Genomic DNA, 18908 nt, shown 5'->3' on the forward strand with positions numbered 1-18908 from the left:
AATGATAGTTTGAAATTCAATACCTTAATTTTATAAATAAAGAAAATTAGTTACATTATCTCATATTTTAAATTAGAATACTTGATTGAGAATTAATTAGTAAATTGATAATTAAATAATATTTTTTTTAAAATAATTTTAAGAATTAGATTAAATTAAGTTTTAAGTTAATACATATCTAAATTTGATTAAAATTACTAAAGCCAAATATTCCCAAATTAAATCCAAATCCTAACTTTAATTAAATCAAACCCTAAGCCCCCTAACTTAACCCCACCGTCATTCATTTTCTTATCTCTTAATCTAACCTACGGAAGAAAGGGAAATAAAGAAAGAAATGGAAAATAAGGAAAACAGGGGGAAGGAAGGGGAAATAAGGAAAGAAAGGGAAATAAGGAAGACATGGGGAAGCTCGAGAAGTGGGGAACTGATAAAGGAAGAAAAGGAAAGGAAGTGAAGAGAGAGAGAAGCGTAGAGGGAGAAGAGGAAGAAGCCGCCGCCACTGCGGTTCGCGTTCACGTCGCCGTCGTAGCGCCTCCATCCTTGCGCCAGTCGCTGCCGCTGTCGGTGATGAAGCCCGTCGTCGCCACTTGCGCCTCTACCGCCGTCAGAACTGCACGCCGCCGCTGGAAGCATCTTCATCGTCGCCGTTGATGGAGGTCCGTGAACAGTGGGAAGATGCACGAGGAAGGAGAAGCCTTCGCCGTTGCCGCTCCGTCTCAACCTGGTTATCGCCGTCAAGCCACGCCCGCGCCACCGTCACTGAGATGCCGTTGTTGTTGCCTCCATTTCCGCCGCAGATGCCGCCGGCGCCGCCGTAAGCTGCTCCTGCCAATTGGTTCTGATTCGGTGGGAATCCCTTGTGCCAGATCTGTCCTAAGTGGTTCCGAGTTCACGTTGGTTCTGCTCTTGCCGATGAGGGCCGCCGGAGCTGCGACTGCGACTGCACTGATTTTGGTTCCTTGTTATGTAGTAAGTTGCTTTTGCTCCAAAAACCCCTCTTTGTCATTGTTACCCCCTCTTTGTCATTGTTTTGTTATACATTATTGAGTTTCATGCGACATTAATGTTTTAGGATTGAGCTACAATTCTGGGATGATGTGTTTAGAAGTTGTAGCTGTTGCGGGGATAGTCGATTTTGATGCCACTGCTGCGAAATAAGAATAGAAACGGAATTTTGTCACGTAGTTGAGCCTTGAATTGAGGTAGGGGTTTTCTTAAAATTCATTTTATCTTACAGAGTTGTTATAAATAGATATTAATGTGAGAATTATATGTCTGTGATTATGATTGTTTTATAAATGTGGTTGTTTGCTGGACTGATTGCTTGTGTGGTTTGTGATTGCTGAAAAGAAATTAGTTTGAAAGGTTATTTAGTTAATTATTATGAAAAATGGTCTTCTTGGTTTTGAAGCTATTTTTGACAATGTAAACGAACCGGCTTTAGAAATGATTTGGAATATGAAACTGAGTTAATTTTGAAAACGGTTTAATTTTGAGTTAATCTGACTTTATAGATGATTTAGTATTTGAGCTTGTTTGATTTTAAAAAGAGATTTATTATTGGCATTGACTCGCTTTGAAAATAATTTGATATTGGAGTTGGTTGAATTTTGGAAATGAATGAGATTTGGAAATGGTTGAGAATAGGTTTGAGAAATGTTTGGATGGGACCCGAAAAGAGTGGCAGTGTCCGAGTTTTAGAGGAGATGCTGCCGAAATTTTATAAAACTGAAAGTTTTATTTAGAGTAATTAATTAAAAAGGTTTGTTTTTAAACATTATATGTTTAAAGATTTATTTATTTATCAGAGAAAGAATTATGTTTTGATTTGGGATTGTTAATGGATGAAATGGAAAGGAGGATGATGATAATTTTCTTTGAAATATGGTTCTTGAATGAATTTGGAAATGAGATTTGGACTGATGAATGACTGTGAAGTTGAGAATGTTGAGAATGTTAAGATATTGATTGAGAATGTTGAGTTATGAACTCTGATTTATTCGTGTGGCTTATGAAATTGAATTATCTGAGATACGAGGTTCCCTGGATTAAGTGCCGTGGCTTGCCACCACGTGTACCACGTTGAAAACTCGATACTCTGTTGACCCTACGACGTAAGTGTGACCGGGCACTATATAAATTCCCGGGAATGTTACCCCCATTGAGCAATATTGATTATTTAAGAAAAAGCTATGCATAGACTCTTGGGGATGCACGTCGGGGGACAGTCTAAGGACAATTCAGACTTGTCGGGTTGGCTGGATAACCGACAGATGAGCCTCATCAGCCATAGGACAGGCATGCATCATATGCATTTATTTGCTTTGCTTGGGTTTGAACTTGTTTTGGTTTGCCTAATTGTTAAATTATTCTTAAATGCTACTTGAACTATTTGCTGTAACTGCTACCTTCTTGTGCTTTCCTTGTCTGTCTTGCTTGTGTTTGTCCTGACGTGCTATATTTGAGAATGAACTTTAGTGCTGAATTAATGATTGTGTTGTTTGATTGCGTGGTTGGTTTCTGAATGAGGTTTTCTTATAAGAAAAGAAAGGTTTTGGATTTCTGAAAGATTAAACATTGTTTCTTTAAAAAGGTTTTAAACGATTACCTATTGATTTTTAAAAGATTCATAAGGCAATGATAATCACTGAGCTTGAAAACAGATTTCTTATTAGATATCTTCATATGACAACTTTGAAACTCTGAGGTGAGACCGTGTGGTTAAGTTCTCACTAGGGGTGGCAAGCGGGGAAGCCCGCCCCGCCCCGCCCCGCCCCGCCAGAAGCCCGCCATTTGGCGGGTTGGCCCGCCCCGCCCCGCCTAGTGAGGCGGTCCCATAATTCTAGCCCGCCCCGCCTAACGGCGGGCTGGCGGGCCGGCGGGCTAAGCCCGCCAAATATCCTCTTTATTTTTTTTTTTTACTTTTAACTATTAAATAATATATATAAAGATATAAAAAAATCTCTTTTATTTTTTACTTTTAACTATTATAATTTCTAAAAGTATAAACAAATTATAATTTTTGTATTCACAAACATTAAAGTCTTTGTAATTATAAATATTGTTTCCAAAACAAAATAAACATAATCCAAAACATAATTAGCAATATTGTCTCTAAAACAAAACAAACATAATCTAAAACACCCAATTTTCATCTTCATTCTCTTGTAAGTTGGGTTGGGGATGTTGGGTTTTGGTAAAAAAAATTATAAAAATACCCCTTGCTAAAAAAAGACTAAGCCCGGCGGGGAAGCCCGCCCCGCCCCGCCAAAGCCCGCCAAAACCAGCGGTTTAAGCGGTGCGGGTTAAGCGGGCTTTTGCTATTTGGCGGTCCCAATTTTCCAGCCCGGCCCGCCTTTTTTGGCGGGTTACGCGGGCCGGCCCGGCGGGTTTAGGCCCGTTTGCCACCCCTAGTTCTCACCCCCCTACAGCTTTACTTTTTCAGGAACCAGATGAAGAGGCATTAAGAGTTATACTGAGTTTGGTTTATATGCTGCTGTGTTAATTAGATTATTTTCTTCCCTCGTCTTTGTTATTACAAATTTGTAAGAGGGATAGGAATTGTATGTTCTATATGTATATTATATTATGAGATAATATGTAAGGAGTCTTGTATATGAATCTATGCCTGCTTGCATTTTTCTTAAGATAAAGTGTTTATTTCCGGTTTGATAAGAAATCAGCGATACAGTGGCGAGTCACAGGCTCCTATTTTAGTACTTAGTATGTAAAGTAGTCGTAATACTTCTTACTATCAGAGTGGCGCAGCCGGAAGCGTGACTTTTGATAATGAGGATGTTACAATAATAATAATATTACCGTCACTGACCCTAAATTTAAACTACTAACAACTTATAATAATAATAACAATAACAACGTCACTGACCCTAAATTTAAACTACTAACAACTTATAATTAAATTTTTAATAATAATAATTATAATTCTAAATTATTAATAATAATAATAATAATAATAATAATAATAATATCATTGAGATATGTTTCCTAAATTGACCTAATAAGAACAATTATAATATAACTAAATTAACAACAACAATTATAATTCTGAATTAATAATAACAATATATAAAAATAATAATCATCATAATAATAATAGTAATAACATTCTCATTGAAACGTTGAGTTAGTAATAGCAACAACAACTATTATAACTCTCAAATAATAATAATAATAAAAATAAAAATAATAACAATAAAAATAATAATATCACTAATATGTTCTTAACTTGAGCTACTAATAACAACAACTATAATTAAATTTTTGACAATATTAATTATATTTTTTTAAAATCTAAAAAAATTAATAAAAAAATTTACATAATCAGGATGGCTGATATATCTTATAATATGAAGTTCAGATCGATCAACATCTTTAGATTTTTATTTTTTTGATATTATAATTTTATTTCAGTCATTTTGGGAAGACGAAGAAGATCTGGATGAAGAAGAGGATGGGAGAATGGTTGCTGGTGGGATAAAGAGGAAGCTCAGCTCGGATGGTGGGAATACATGCAGTAAAGGGAAGCTGGGGTTAGGGGGGCACCGTTGTGGGGAGCAACGTCGACGCGACACATGGCGGGGGAGGGACAACTCGAACCCTCCGATCTATGCCCACAATGTGGACCGTCCGATTTGTCATAGAGATTTCGGATCGTCCGATTTGTCCTTACCTGATCCCACAATATGGTAAAGCACACACGCACTATAATTCTATTTTTATTTATTTTATAAAATTACATTATTATCCCTATTTTTATTTAAATTTTCTAATCTACCTCACACCACTCCAAACCCTAACACTACACTCACCACACCCCACACTCACGGTGAACACACACACAAAACTCACCCACACTCACAAAGCAAAGAATAGAAAAAAGAAAAGAAAGAAAAGAGAGTGGAGGTTGCGAAAGAAGAGGGAGAATCCGAGAGAGAGAGAGAGAGAGAGAGTGCCGGGAAAGGGGGGAGCTGTCTGCGCTGCCACACAGTGTCGCCGCCAGACCGCGTCCAGCCCGCACTGCCTCTGCGCCATGTGCCGCCGTCAAGCTTGCCTCACTGTTCGTCCTTGTTGCCGCCAATTACGCTGTCGCGGAAGGGAGATGCACGAGAGAGGAGTGGCTGATTCTGTCACCACCACCGCGCCGTGCTCCACGCTGTCGCCGCCTCTATTCCATCACGAAAGAAGGACACGCAAGGGGGAAAACAGAACCGCGAGAGAGCTCAGCCACGGAGGGAGGAGATGCGCGCCTAACCCATCGCCGAACTGCGTTGCTGTCCATGAAATTGTCTCCGCCGCCGCTGTCGGAGGTTGTCACCGTGCCTTGCCTCTGCCGCTGGAGACCGCCGTTGGATCCTCTGACTCGGTAAGCGTTTCGTTCTGAGATCTTTAAAAATCGATAATCTGTTATAAGTTATTAAAGATTCTAAGATGTTGGTAACGTAGGGTCGAGCTTCGAGTGTTGCGTGCTGAGTTCAATGGCTGTTGCATGCGTCCTCAAGCTGCTACGTCGTCACTGGAGCTGCCTTTCCTCCGTTTTCTCAATTATTCGTGAGCCCAGTAAGTCATTCCTTGTTTCGAACTCTTTCAGTTGCTGTTTTGTTATAGATTATTGAATTTTACAGAACGTTAATATATCAAGATTGAGTGTTGTTGTGAGTGGCACTTTTGGGGATGTTACGGCTGCGGGAAATAGTCAGACTCGATGCCGTTCGATTTCAGGCCGAGGAGAAAAGGGATTCTCTGATGCGTTTGGTTGTGGGTTCGCTTGCTGAGGTAGGGTTTTCTTAAAATTTATTTTATCTTATAGAGTTGTTATAAATAGATATTAATGTGAGAAACATATGTCTGTGATTATGATTGTCTTATGAATGTGGTTGTTTGCTGGACTGAATGACTAATTGCTTGAGTGGTGTGTGATTATTGAAAAGAAATTAGTTTGAAAAGTTTTTTAGTTAATTATTATGAAAAGTGATTTTTCTTGGGTTTGAAGTTAATTTGATAATATAAATGAATCGGTTTTGGAAATGATTTAAGATATGAAAATGAATTAATTTTGGAAGCGATTTAATTTTGAATTAGTTTAATTTTATAAATGATTTAATATTTGAGCTGGTTTAATTTTGGAAAAAAAATATTATTGGAAATGGTTCAATTTGAAAATAATTTGATACTAGAACTAGTTGAATTTTGGAAAATGATTGAGATTTGGAAATGGTTGAGAAAGGGTTTGAGGAATGTTTAGATGGGACCCAAAAAGGGTGGCAGAGTCCGAGTTTTAGAGGAGATGCTGCCGAAATTTTATAAAATTGGAAGTTTTGTTTGAAGTAATTATTTAAAAAGATTTGGTTTTAAACATTATATGTTTTAAGATTGATTTATTTAGAAAAGAAAGAATTATGTTTTGAATTGGGATTGTTGATGAACATAATGGAAAGATGGATGATGAGGATTGACTTTGAAATATGATTTTTTAATGAATTCGGAAATAAGGTATGGATTGACGAATGATGATGATATTGAGAATGACTTAGATATTGATGAATGTTGAATGAGTTATTCATATGGCTTATGAATTTGAATTATCTGAGACACGAATTTTCCTGGGTAGACGTAGTGGCTTGCCACCACTTGCTCCAAGTTGAGACTCGATACTCTGTTGACCCCATGACGTAAGGGTGACCGGCCACTTATAAATTCTCGGGAATGGTACCCCCATTGAGAGATTTGATATATATATGAGAAAAATCTATGCATAGACTCATGGGGATGCGCATCAGGGGACAATCCAAGGGTTTAGCATAGGACATGCATGCATCATATGTATTTGTATTCTTTGCTTGGGTTTGAATTTGTTTTGCTTTGCCTAATTGTTAAACTATTATTAACTGCTACCTGAACTATTTGCTGTAACTGCTATCTAAACCTGTGCTTTCCTTGTCTATTTTGACTGTGTTTGTTCTGGTGTGCTATTTTTGAGAATAAGCTTTGATGCTGAATTAATGATTGTGTTGATTGATTGCATGGTTGGTTTCTGATTGAGATTTTCTTAAAAGAAAAGAAAGGTTTTGGATTTTTGGATATTTAAATATTAATTTTCAAAAATGGTTTTTGGATTACTAGTTGTCGGTTTTTAAAAGATTCAAAGGACGAACAATAATCACTTAACTTAAAAATAGATTTCTCTTTTAATATCTTATTATGACAATTCTAAAACTTTGTGGTGAGACCGTGTGGTTAGGTTCTCACCCCTATAACTTTATCTTTTAGGAGACGGATGAAAAAGCCCACGAAGGGTTGTATTGCATTTTGCTTAGTCGATAATGCTATTTAGTTTCTATTTACTTACCCCCTCGCCATCAATATTATATTATGTAAGATGGATAGGAGTTGTATAATTTGTATATATATAATATGTATAGGTTACTTGAGTAAGAAGTTTTGTACATGTATATGCTTGTTTTGTTTCATTTAAAAAGTATATTTTTTCCGGTTTTCAAAAAGAACAGTGATACGATTTCGGGTCAAATGCTCCTATTTTATTATTAAGTATATGAAGTCGTCATAATACTTCTTGCTATCAGAGTAACGTAGCCAAAAGTGTGACATTCTGATAGTGAGGGTGTTACATTGTGGCCATCAACCTTTCCCATATTGATTTATCTACTATTGTTTTGCTTCCTTTTTTTCCAACACCATGCCTGGTCTTCCCATGCCTTTCATGCAGTTATACACAATCAAAGAGGGTAATAAGTTGACACTTGATATTGTCCTCTCTAATAAAAAATTCTGATAATCTTAAAATGACTAACTAATTTATTCTCGTTATTTGTATAAAATAATGTATCAGTCAATATTAGTATTTTTTTCCAATTTTCCACAGTATTCTTAACTCACCAAATTAAGGATTGATTCGTTGCAGATTCGAGCTCTATTTAAGGATTTGTCATTAGGCAATAAGTTGCTGTATACATAGGGCGGGACTCGAACTCACAATACTTATTTAAGCAGATGAGTAAGCTAACTATTCGACCAACCCAAATTAATTTCAATACTAATATGTTTGTTTTTAGAATAATATGAGACGAACTTATTCGATGAATTTGTTTAATAAACAAAATATTTGTTATTTTCAAATTTTAGAAGATTTTTTGTCCCTCATATTTTTCATTAAGAAAAAAAATTGGGAATTCATTCGTCAATAATTGTATATACTTTTTGTTTGTCCATGTACTTACTATGTCTTCTTCATAGTAATAATATGAAAAAGGAGCATGACTTGAAATTTTGTTAAGCGATTTTCAAACACAGCAATAAATTTCTCGTTGGTTATTTGGTCTATGTCATGGTCAAGTTCATCAATGACTAAAGCAACTGTTTCCTCCACTTCTATTGATGCTTTAACAAATGTGATGTTCATCATTACTTATTTCAGTTCAGATTGCGAGACGCAATTGTTTTTTTCGAACAATCTGTTAATTATTGTACAAGCTGTGAGTAATAGACTATTTTGAAAGATTTCATTCAATTTCATTCAATTGGTCAGATAAAATTCTTACCCAACAGATCTTCCAGTTGAGATTTCAATTCGGCCATCTCTAAAGGCGACATCCTGTAAGGAGCACTCAAGATTGGTCCGGCCCCAGGTACTAAATCAATGACAAACTCAACTTCCCGTTTTGGTGAAAATTCATCAATATCATTAGGGAATACCTCCGGAAACTCACACACAATCGGGATTTATTCCAAGTTCTGATCATCACCCGAAACACCCGCAGCTAACAACAATATCCCTTGACATTTGGCCCCAGAACAATTCACCGTCATGGAACTCAAGTAGTAATTATTCACTACAACCGGCCCTTCAGTGCCTTCAGGCATGAAATACACTGTTTTCGCCGAGCAATCTAGTAGAACGCGATTCTTGGATAACCAATCCAATTCCAGAATGAGATCGAGACCAGTCATCGGCAAAAAAAATTAAGTTATGCACGAAGTCACGCCCTTGTACTCGAAAAGAAACTTGGGGGCACCCTAATCTAGTCACCATAGCCTCGCGGGTAGCATTGTATACCTTTAAATCATACCCCATCACTACTATTTTCAATCCTAACTCATTAGCCTTTTCAAATGCAATAAAAGTATGTGAAACCCCAGAATCAAACAAAGCATTCAAAGTTTTACCCGCCATTTCACAGTTACCTCTGATCAATGCCTCTGATCCCTCAGTGCCTACTGAAGAAGTAGTGTATACCCTTCCTGGTTGCTGCACCCTGCCTGTCTCATACCTCTTCTTTTCTGGGAAACTACTAGCCAAGTGTTCCGGCTGCCTACAGGAGTAACAGACTCCAGTCCCAAACCTACATGGTCCTGAATGATACTTTCCACATCTGTGGCAACTCATATCCTGCTGTGGTTGCTTACCCTGTCTCCTTCCCTGATTAGCACTGGTATTAGGCCTCCTAGAGTTGCCTTGCCCCTGATTGTTTTGAGGGACAAAGCCACCATACTTGAACTGTCTACCTCTGGGTGCAAAGTTTCTCCCCGTGGTCCTCTGGAATGGCATCCTCAGACCCCCTTTTTCTGCTGCAGCCCTTCTAACACAATCCTCCGCCACCCTTCTCCTATTTACCAACTCAGAAAATACCCGAATCTGTATAGGTGCCATGAAGCTCTGAATATCACTCCTAAGGCCTCCTTCATACTTTATGCATTTTCACTCAGTAAAGTCCTCAGGAGCTCCCTGACAGATACGTGAGAAGCGGCACAATTCCTCAAATTTACTGGTGTACTCAGTGATAGTCATCTGTCCATGTTTAAGCTGAAGTAGTTCAAGTTCTCTGGCGTTTCTAACTGAAGTGGGGAAATATTTTTTATAGAATTCATCTCAGAATAATTCCCAAGAGATCACAATCCCATCAGGTTGTAGAATGCGCCTCATGCCCTGCCACCAGTGCTAAGCTTCACCATGCAACTGGTAGGTTCCAAACTCAACCCACTGTTCATCCAGAACCTGCTGAGCCTGTAAAGCTCGCTCAATGGCCTGTATCCAGTTATTAGCATTGGTCGGATTCGAGGTCCCCCTGAAAGTTGGAGGGTGAACCTTCAAGAAGGAATGCAGTGACATTGGACCATTCTCATCATTGTTGCCATTATTTCCATTATTAATTTGGTTTCCCAGGGCTTCAGCTGTCGCTTGCATAGCTGCTGCCATATTGCCCAATGCAGCCATGAAGTCTATAGGATTAGGAGTGTTTCCTGATGCCTCAGGCATGGCATTGCCTATTCGGCCTCTACCTCGCCCGCGTCCGCGAGTAGACATTTGGTCCCTATACACACCAAACAAGTGATATCAAGTTGACCAGTCTCAATATCTCAAGTTCAGTGTTTTAAGTCCCAAATGCACGCTCATGAACATTTATGCCACTTATATCAGTTAGATATCCTAACAGCACATAAACACATACACAGAGAATGCACAAAAGCACTATCAGTCCGTCCTCAGGCTCTATAGGAACGAACTGCTCTGATACCATAATGTAATACCCTACTATACAGATTTTTATGCTTAAGTCGTAGAACAGAGGTAGTGTGGTATTACAGACCTCTAAGACAACAAAATAAATACATAATAGAGAAGAGGATAATATAATAGGAGCCTTGAAACAAAAGGGTAAACAAAAATTTGCAAAATGAAAAGCGCAACGCTCAACGGAAAGGATTACTTACATGCTAAGAAACCTAATAGGAACATGATGAAGATAAGCAAAGGAAAGAAGGAAAGCCAAGGAAACAGCATAACTAGCCCCTGACTCAACCTGCGAAGCTAAGGCTGGCCAGAGGATATATATATATATATATATATATATATATATATATATAAACATACATAAGTATTCCCAAAATACACCAAAATACCATGGTAAACTCCTATCTCTCCGTCAACCTCTAAGAGGAGCAGCATACATAAGTTACTTGGAGAGTAAGCTAAATACATATATACATATATACAAACAGAAACCAAAATACACCCAGGGACTACTTCGCTTCCCAGAATCCAGACACCTAGCGAGGAGCCTCTCGACCTACATCTGAAAAAAAACAATACAATATGGAATGAGAACCGGAGGTTCTCAGCATGGTAAAAGTGCCACGCGTATAATAAATAAGGTCCTGAGAATGCCTTAGGCAATCCTAGAACTCTGTTACATAATTATCCAGCTTAGTACTAAACAGAAGCTATCAACAAGGGTAGGTATTCTAAATATATCTAACTTACTCAATTTCAATCCTAAACTAACACCAAACCACCTCTCCATTTTCTCCTTTTTCCTCCAATATTCATAATGCAACAGAGACAAGCAATCAGACAAGTTCACGCACAAGTAATGAGCAGATAGTACAAATAGCAAGTATGACAGATAACAGGTGATATATATCAATTAGGCATACCCATAAAATGCATAACAATCAAAACAAACAAATGCATATGATGCATGCCTGTCCTATGGCTGATGGGGCCCATCTGTCGGCTATCCAGCCAACCCGACAAGTCTGAAAATCTTAGACTGTCCCCCGTCGTGCATCCCCAAGAGTCTATACATAGAGTTCACATTCATCATCATATAATCACTCAATGGGGACTATCCATACTCGGGAATTTATACGTGCCCGGTCACCCTTACGACGTAGGGCCAACAGAGTGTCGAGATTTAACCTGGAACACGTGGTGGCGAGCCACGGTTCTTACCCAGGGATACTAGTATCTCAGATGTCTTTATTCATAAGCCAAAACAATTATCATCAATACATCATCAAATGGCAAGCCTTAACTTTAGATCTCATTAACATTCTCATTTCTTTCATAAAAGTCACCGTTTACAACTTCCTTCACCCTCAAGTTATCTTGTTTTCCTAGCTTCTTTTGCCTACTGGACCTAGAACCATACTTAAAGCCTTAAAGGGAAGAAAATGAAGGTTTAGAAGTGAAAAATTGGTTTAAAAATAGCCAAAACCGATTTTTGCAGCAGGCAGCATCCACGCATACGCGCAAGCCACGCGCACGCGTGGGTGTATATCAAGTCACACGTACGCGTGAGTCATGCGTACGTGTGAATATGCACACACGCGTACGCACGCTTCTCGCGTATGCGTTGCCAAAATTCCACACCACGCGTACGCGCAAGCCACGCGCACGCGTGGGTAGACGTGTTTTGAAAAAAAATGGGCAGAATGCCCAGAAGCATTCTGCAACCAGATTTTTCCATCCTGCAACACAGTTTTATACCTCAAACTTGCAACATCCATAACTTTCTCTATGAAATTCCATTTCTCACAAAATTGATATCAATAAAGAGTTCTTAAATCCATCTTTTACTTGCAACAAACCATAAATCAATTAAGAGAGTGAGAAGTAAATTATGGATGTCCAAAGTTCATCAAAATTTGGTTTTTAACCACTTTCAATAAAACCTCATTTTCACCAACTTAACTTTATTACCATATAAACCTACATTGTAATGCCATATTCACTCAATTCATCAACAACCATTACCAATAATAACTTTAATCAACTTAACCAACCTCAATCATTGATAATTACTCACTTTTACCTCATACTTCAACAACACTTCATTGTTCATATCAACATTTCACATACACCAACTAACACCATATATTTATCAACCTCCCATCAATATACCAATTTAAATTCCATTAGCAAAATCAACCCTTCATACACATTAACCCTTCAACTTAACATAATAATTTGTCATTAACAATTACCAATCATAACTCATCAATAACAATATCAACACAACCCATTATAAGAAAGTCCAACAACATGGAATTAATAACATCATAATCCCATTTAATGTTCATCCACATTTATACCAACAACAACACAAAGCTACTCATTAAATGCCATTAACAAATTCAACATATCCTATGGTTCTTCTAGCCTAAATTTTCGCAACACCATAAATATTAAACGTGCGAAACTTAAATCATACCTTGGCCGATCACTTAATTCACCCAAGACAGCCTCTCAACACAAAATCACAGCCCCCTCCAAGCTCAAACAAACAGCCCCAAAGCAAGCCTTGTCACCAACAAAGCTCCAAGTAATCCAAATTCAAGTCCAAAGCATAAACACCCTCTTAAACTACACCTAACACACACACACACACACATATATATATATATTCCAATTCAGTTTTCTAATACTAAAAACAAGATTGAGCTAGGGTTAGGGTGTCCTTACCATACCCATATGCTCAATAGCTTGAGCCCACAAGTTCCGGAAGCTAACTTGAACCTATAATATGGAAATTGGACAAGATTCACCATAAGTTTCAAGTTTACTAAAGAAAGAGGGGTAGGGATTCTGAACCGAATAGGGGAATTACCAAAAAAATTATTCGAATAAAAAGGTAGAGCTCGACGCGCTGAGCGCGTGGCCGCGAACGGTGCGGCGATCGGAGCCCGGACGGAGGAGTTATGGTGGTGAGAAGGAAAGGTGAGGGTTAGGTTTCATCTCCTCCCCCTTGCTGTGTGTGTTTCGTTGCTTTGTGAAATGGAGAAGATGAAGTTGCTGCTTCATTTATGTTATGGGTCCGGTTGAACCCACAGGCCCGGTTTGGATCCCGGTTCAACCAGTTCGATCCTTCCGGTCCGATTTTGGGCCAAATTTTTTAAGTTGGTATCAAAATTCTCGTTTCGACGAGCTCTATCCTATTTTGATATTAGTTTTGCATTTTTAGCTTTTCTAATAAAAATTTGATTTATTAGCTAATATTTTACCGATTTTTCGCAGGATTTACATGTCCCAGAACGTTTGGACCATTAAATAGTCCCATAATAAAATATGTTTTTTAAGAACTGTTAAATAGTCCTTTTTAAATTTAATTACAAATTAATCCCATATATTTTATTTAATTATAAAAATATTTTTTTATTTTATAAATAATTATTTTATCATAAATCTATCATGTTTATTAACAATCAAGAACAAAAACAATAACGAATTTGATTTTTCATTGATCCTAATAAATTTTTTGGCCATTCCAATCGATTAAAAGATTAAATTTGATCCGTCACATTTGTGAGGAATCACAAAATCGTGTTTCGTTGAAAACCAATCGATTAGACTATCAAACCAATCGATTGAATTATAACTTTCTATAACCCAATCGATTGGACTATAGCTTGTTATCACAAAACAATCGATTGTTTTTAATTCAATCGATTGGTTGTGATACCCAATCGATTGAATTCATGAAAACAATATGGATATGCCAAATTCAATCGATTGAAGTGTGCTACCAATCAATTGAAGTGTGTATTAGCAACTTGAGGTCTCGCTATTCAATTGATTGGTTATGTTACCCAATCGATTGAACTTGACTTCCAATTCAATCGATTGGTTTAAGAACAATAATTTATTTTATTATATTTATTTTTATACCAAATAACAAAAAACATTAAATTTTATATTCATTTTTTTGTTACTTATTTTACTTATCTATAGTTGTTTAAATTAGACTTTATGCTTATTAAGTCATGTTTTCCCCTAACAAAAAAAATAGTTATGAAATTATTTTTATATTTGTATAGGAGTACATTCATTATGTTATAATTTTAATAATTAATGTAAATTTTAAAAAATTAAATAAATTTATATTTATTTTGATTACATTCAAAAGTGAATTATATGTATTCTTATAATCAAGAAATATACTTAACTTCTTTTATAATAAGTAAGTTTTTCAATAATTTAATTTATTAAAAAAATATCAACTTTTTATTTATCCTACAAAATAAAAATTCATATTAATAGTTTTGAATAAGAGAATTAAAATAAAATATAAAAATAAACCTTGAATAAAATAAATACAAAGTTTTCAATCTAAAAATATAAAATAGTTAAAAGATAAAAAAAATTATTTAAATATGATTTTTTAAGACACTCTATGACTTAGATAAATAAATATTATTTTTAAAATGAATCGTGATATATTGATACAAAAATTATTGTGTGTAAATTTTTGTAAAAAATAATAAACCTCTCTCGTTAATAACAATAGTGGAACTTAAATTTGAACGCTAATTGATATTATATATTGTGTAGGTACTATATTAGAAAAGTACGTTAATAATTTGAAGAGAAAAATTATTAATGTAAATTTATTTTTTTAAAAAATTATCCTTATTGAACTATTTTACTTTTATTCCTTCAAAACATATCTTAATAAAAATATTTATAACAATAATTTACATTCAATAAGAATATCTTAACGAGGTTATTGTGAAAAAAGGGGTAGAAATTTTGTTATTTAACGAAATTGACAAAAAAAATTTTAATAATAAACCTCTCTTTAAGAGTAATATTGGAATTTAAATTTAGACACTAATTATCATTATATATTGCATATAAACATCAAGAGTATATTATTAAAATAGTATGATAATAATTTAAAGAGAAAAAGGATTCTTGGTACATTTAATTAAAAAAAATTACCTTGTTTAAACTATAGTGTAAGTGGAGCCATTTTTATAATCTTACGATTGAGAGTGAACAATTTTTTTAAGTGAAGGAGTTACATCATTCTGTCATGGGTTAATGTAAAATTTACAGAACGTGAGTATGTGATTGAGTATGTAGTTTTACATTATAAAGATAGGGGTAAAATAGAAAAAAAATATTGGACACCAAATCCTTTGTATTCCCATTATATATTGTTATAGATAAGTATAGTTTCTTAAAATTTTGGGGTGTCCATACCACTACTCGCCCCCTCTAGGTCCGTCCCCTAGCTAATTAATAATAAAAAATAATAACATCTATTTATTTTTTAGTATTTCTCAATGTCTGTGAATTAATAAAAGATAAAAAAAATATTTTTTCATTACACAATCAATTTCACGAATAAAGTATCGAAACGAATAATTGCAAAATTAGAGATTCTATTCACTGACCTCGATTTTGTAATCAAAACGATGGTTTATTTTCTGAACACTACAATGAAAAACTTGATTGGACCTTTGTTGATTGATGCAACGGTGATTATTAACAATGAAGAAATAGTGGATATTAAATAGACTGACAAAAAATTCAAAAAAAATTGGATATTGAGTAGATGGATGTTCCAAAGAAAAATAATAAAAATTTTTATAATTAAAGAAAATGATACACGATTTCAATAGTGGGATTGAATAATTGGTGATGGATTATTCACCAATTTATAATATTAATATTAAGGAAAGGATAAGATTATAGTATCTAAATCAAAATAAAACTGCAAAAATTGAAGATAGAATTTTAAAGATAAGACAGATGAATAACATGATAATTTCTAAAAATGATAACAAGATTGAAATAGGCGTAGTACACATTTCAATTGATTGGGTAGCACACTTCAATCGATTGAATTTGGTAAATTCATATTATTTTGGTGAATTCAATCGATTGAGTAACAAAAGTAATCGATTTGAATTGTGCTACCCAATCGATTATTTTGAAGAATTCAATCGATTGAAAATTCTAAACAATCGATTGAATTACATAAAATCCACATTTAATTCATCGTTCAATTGATTGGTTAATATGACCAATCGATTGATTTATGCGAAAACCATGCTTCCTTACAATTTTCAATCGATTGTTTAGTGATAAAACTGAGATCCAATCGATTGCGTTAGAATTCAATCGATTGGTTTGATAGTCCAATCGATTGGTTTTCAACGAAATACGATTTTGTGATTCCTCACAAACGTGACGGATCAAATTTAATCTTTTAATCGATTGGAATGGTAAAAAAATTTATTAGGATCAATGGAAGATCGAATTCGTTATTGTTTTTATTCTTGATTGTTAATAAACATGATAAATTTATGATAAAATAATTATTTATAAAATAAAAAATCGTTTTTATAATTAAATAAAATATATGGGGTTAATTTATAATTAAATTTAAAAAAGGACTATTTAATAGTTCTTAAAAAATCTTAAAAAATATGTTTTCTTATGGGACCATTTAATAGTCCAAACGTCCTGGGACCACTAAATTCTGAGCCGGGTCTTTGAACTAGCAGTGTGAAATTGTATAAAACAAAGCTAATTTTCTCTTTTTTCCTCACTCAAGACTTTGGGCTCCTCTTTCTATTTTCTTTATTTTCTTTTTTCTCTTACTTGCTAATTTTGTTTTGTGTGGTGTAAAGTAAAAATTATGAAAGTGGTGAAAAAAGAGTTCATGACTTATGAAAATTAGAGAAAAAATAAGATAGAATTTAAGAATTTTAGTCATCCCTTAGTGGATAATAATCTTGAAACTCCATCAAACTATATAAAGAAAACTGCCTATGTTACTAAGTTTAACCATAAATGTATATTGATAAGATTATTAAGCAATTAATGCATTCTTTTTGTAAAACTACAAACACATTAATTATCATCTCTAAAATATATTTTCAATAAAATGACAATTATGATTACTATTGAGATTTTTTTATGACTTACTATTAAGAATTTAACATGTTCAAAATTCATTAATAAATTCAAAATAATTAACAATTTTAAATTTTATTTATTTTAATTATTTATTTGATATTATAATTTATCTCATAAAACTTGTCTTATATACAAATTTTTTTTTGTTCATCTATAACATCCTGATTTTAGAAATTAACTATATTATAACATATCATTTAATTAGGATATATATAAATATATATTAGGAATAGAATTAACATTTTTAAGTGTTATTTCAAATTAATTTGTCTAAAGATACTTCGAAAAAAAAGAGATATTAAAAATAAATTTAGATGTATTGAGATACTGCATAAATGTTTTTTTAAAGATTTTATTGGAGATGTTTATTTTAGGTTATTAGTTGAATGTAATGTTAGATTCTTATAATTAAAACTAAAATTAAGAATAATTTTAAGTAAGTAGTCACAAATAAAGGAGTAAAATAGTGTTACATTATCGTCATATTCGTAATTAGAGTTGTTGTTTCTACTGTTCAATCTATGAAGTTCGGATGTAATCGAATTGGTATGGGTTGGATTTGGAAGAAATTGAGAACTAAACTAATTAAATTTGATCACTTTGAAATGGATTGGATAAATATGTTTTTTTTACTAAACCTGCACCGATCATATGTGATTGCATTAATTTAAATACCGAATTAGAATTAGATTTTTTTAAAAAAATTTTGCAACGAAAAAAAATAAGAATAAAATGAAAAAAATATGAATGATGGTTGAAGCTTGATTAAAGTTAGGTAAAAGTTATATAAATTGTATATTTTTATTTTTGATATATAAGGTAATTAGGTGAGTTCGGTTCCAAATAAACTCTTAAAAAAGATTTTTGAAATTTATTTTTTTAATAAAATTAGTGGTGATTTCTTGTTTTTTTTTTTTTAAAAATATTTTTGTCTCATTCTGATGTCTTGTCTTCTTTAAAAATGATTAGAGAGTTAAGTTTATTTAATTAAATTATGCATATAAATTACTTAAATTATATTTTTTTAAAAATTTCAATAATAATTTTAAAAATAGTTTTTATTTTTGTGAATAATATTCTCTTTATAATACTTTACTAAATAAATTTTTTATTATATATTTATGTTTATTTTTATGAATTGATGTTTAAATAAAAAGATATAGAATATAGAAAAAAAATCACAACACAAGTGTGCAAAGTATGTATAGTATAATAAAAATAAATTTTAAGTATAATGAGATGAACTAAATATAAATAATTAAAATTAAGATACAAAATATTTAAGATAATTAATTTTTAAAATTAGAAAGAAGAACCATAATTAAATTCATTTTCTTATACGAGGTAGGGTTGCAGATGGATCGGATAATATCTGTATATC

At 33.9% G+C, this 18908-nt stretch overlaps 1 long non-coding RNA gene across 3 annotated transcripts; it reads left to right on the forward strand.

Moving 5' to 3' along the window:
• Positions 1 to 275: 275 nt before the first annotated feature.
• On the forward strand, positions 276 to 13941 carry LOC148573053 (uncharacterized). 3 transcript variants are annotated; one of them, XR_015905448.1, is made up of 6 exons: positions 276 to 972; positions 1076 to 1205; positions 4435 to 5386; positions 5467 to 5796; positions 7943 to 8666; positions 13835 to 13941. It is a non-coding gene; the product is annotated as an uncharacterized LOC148573053 (long non-coding RNA). The 3 variants fall into 3 exon arrangements; XR_015905450.1 differs by lacking the exon at positions 13835 to 13941 and having other exon boundaries at positions 5467 to 5580; positions 5646 to 5796; positions 7943 to 8406; XR_015905449.1 differs by lacking the exon at positions 13835 to 13941 and having other exon boundaries at positions 5467 to 5580; positions 5663 to 5796; positions 7943 to 8406.
• Positions 13942 to 18908: the final 4967 nt, after the last annotated feature.

The sequence above is a fragment of the Arachis ipaensis genome, chromosome B2, assembly GCF_059453495.1.
Source record: "Arachis ipaensis isolate K30076 ecotype BB chromosome B2, ASM5945349v1, whole genome shotgun sequence".
NCBI classification, from domain to species: Eukaryota; Viridiplantae; Streptophyta; class Magnoliopsida; order Fabales; family Fabaceae; genus Arachis; species Arachis ipaensis.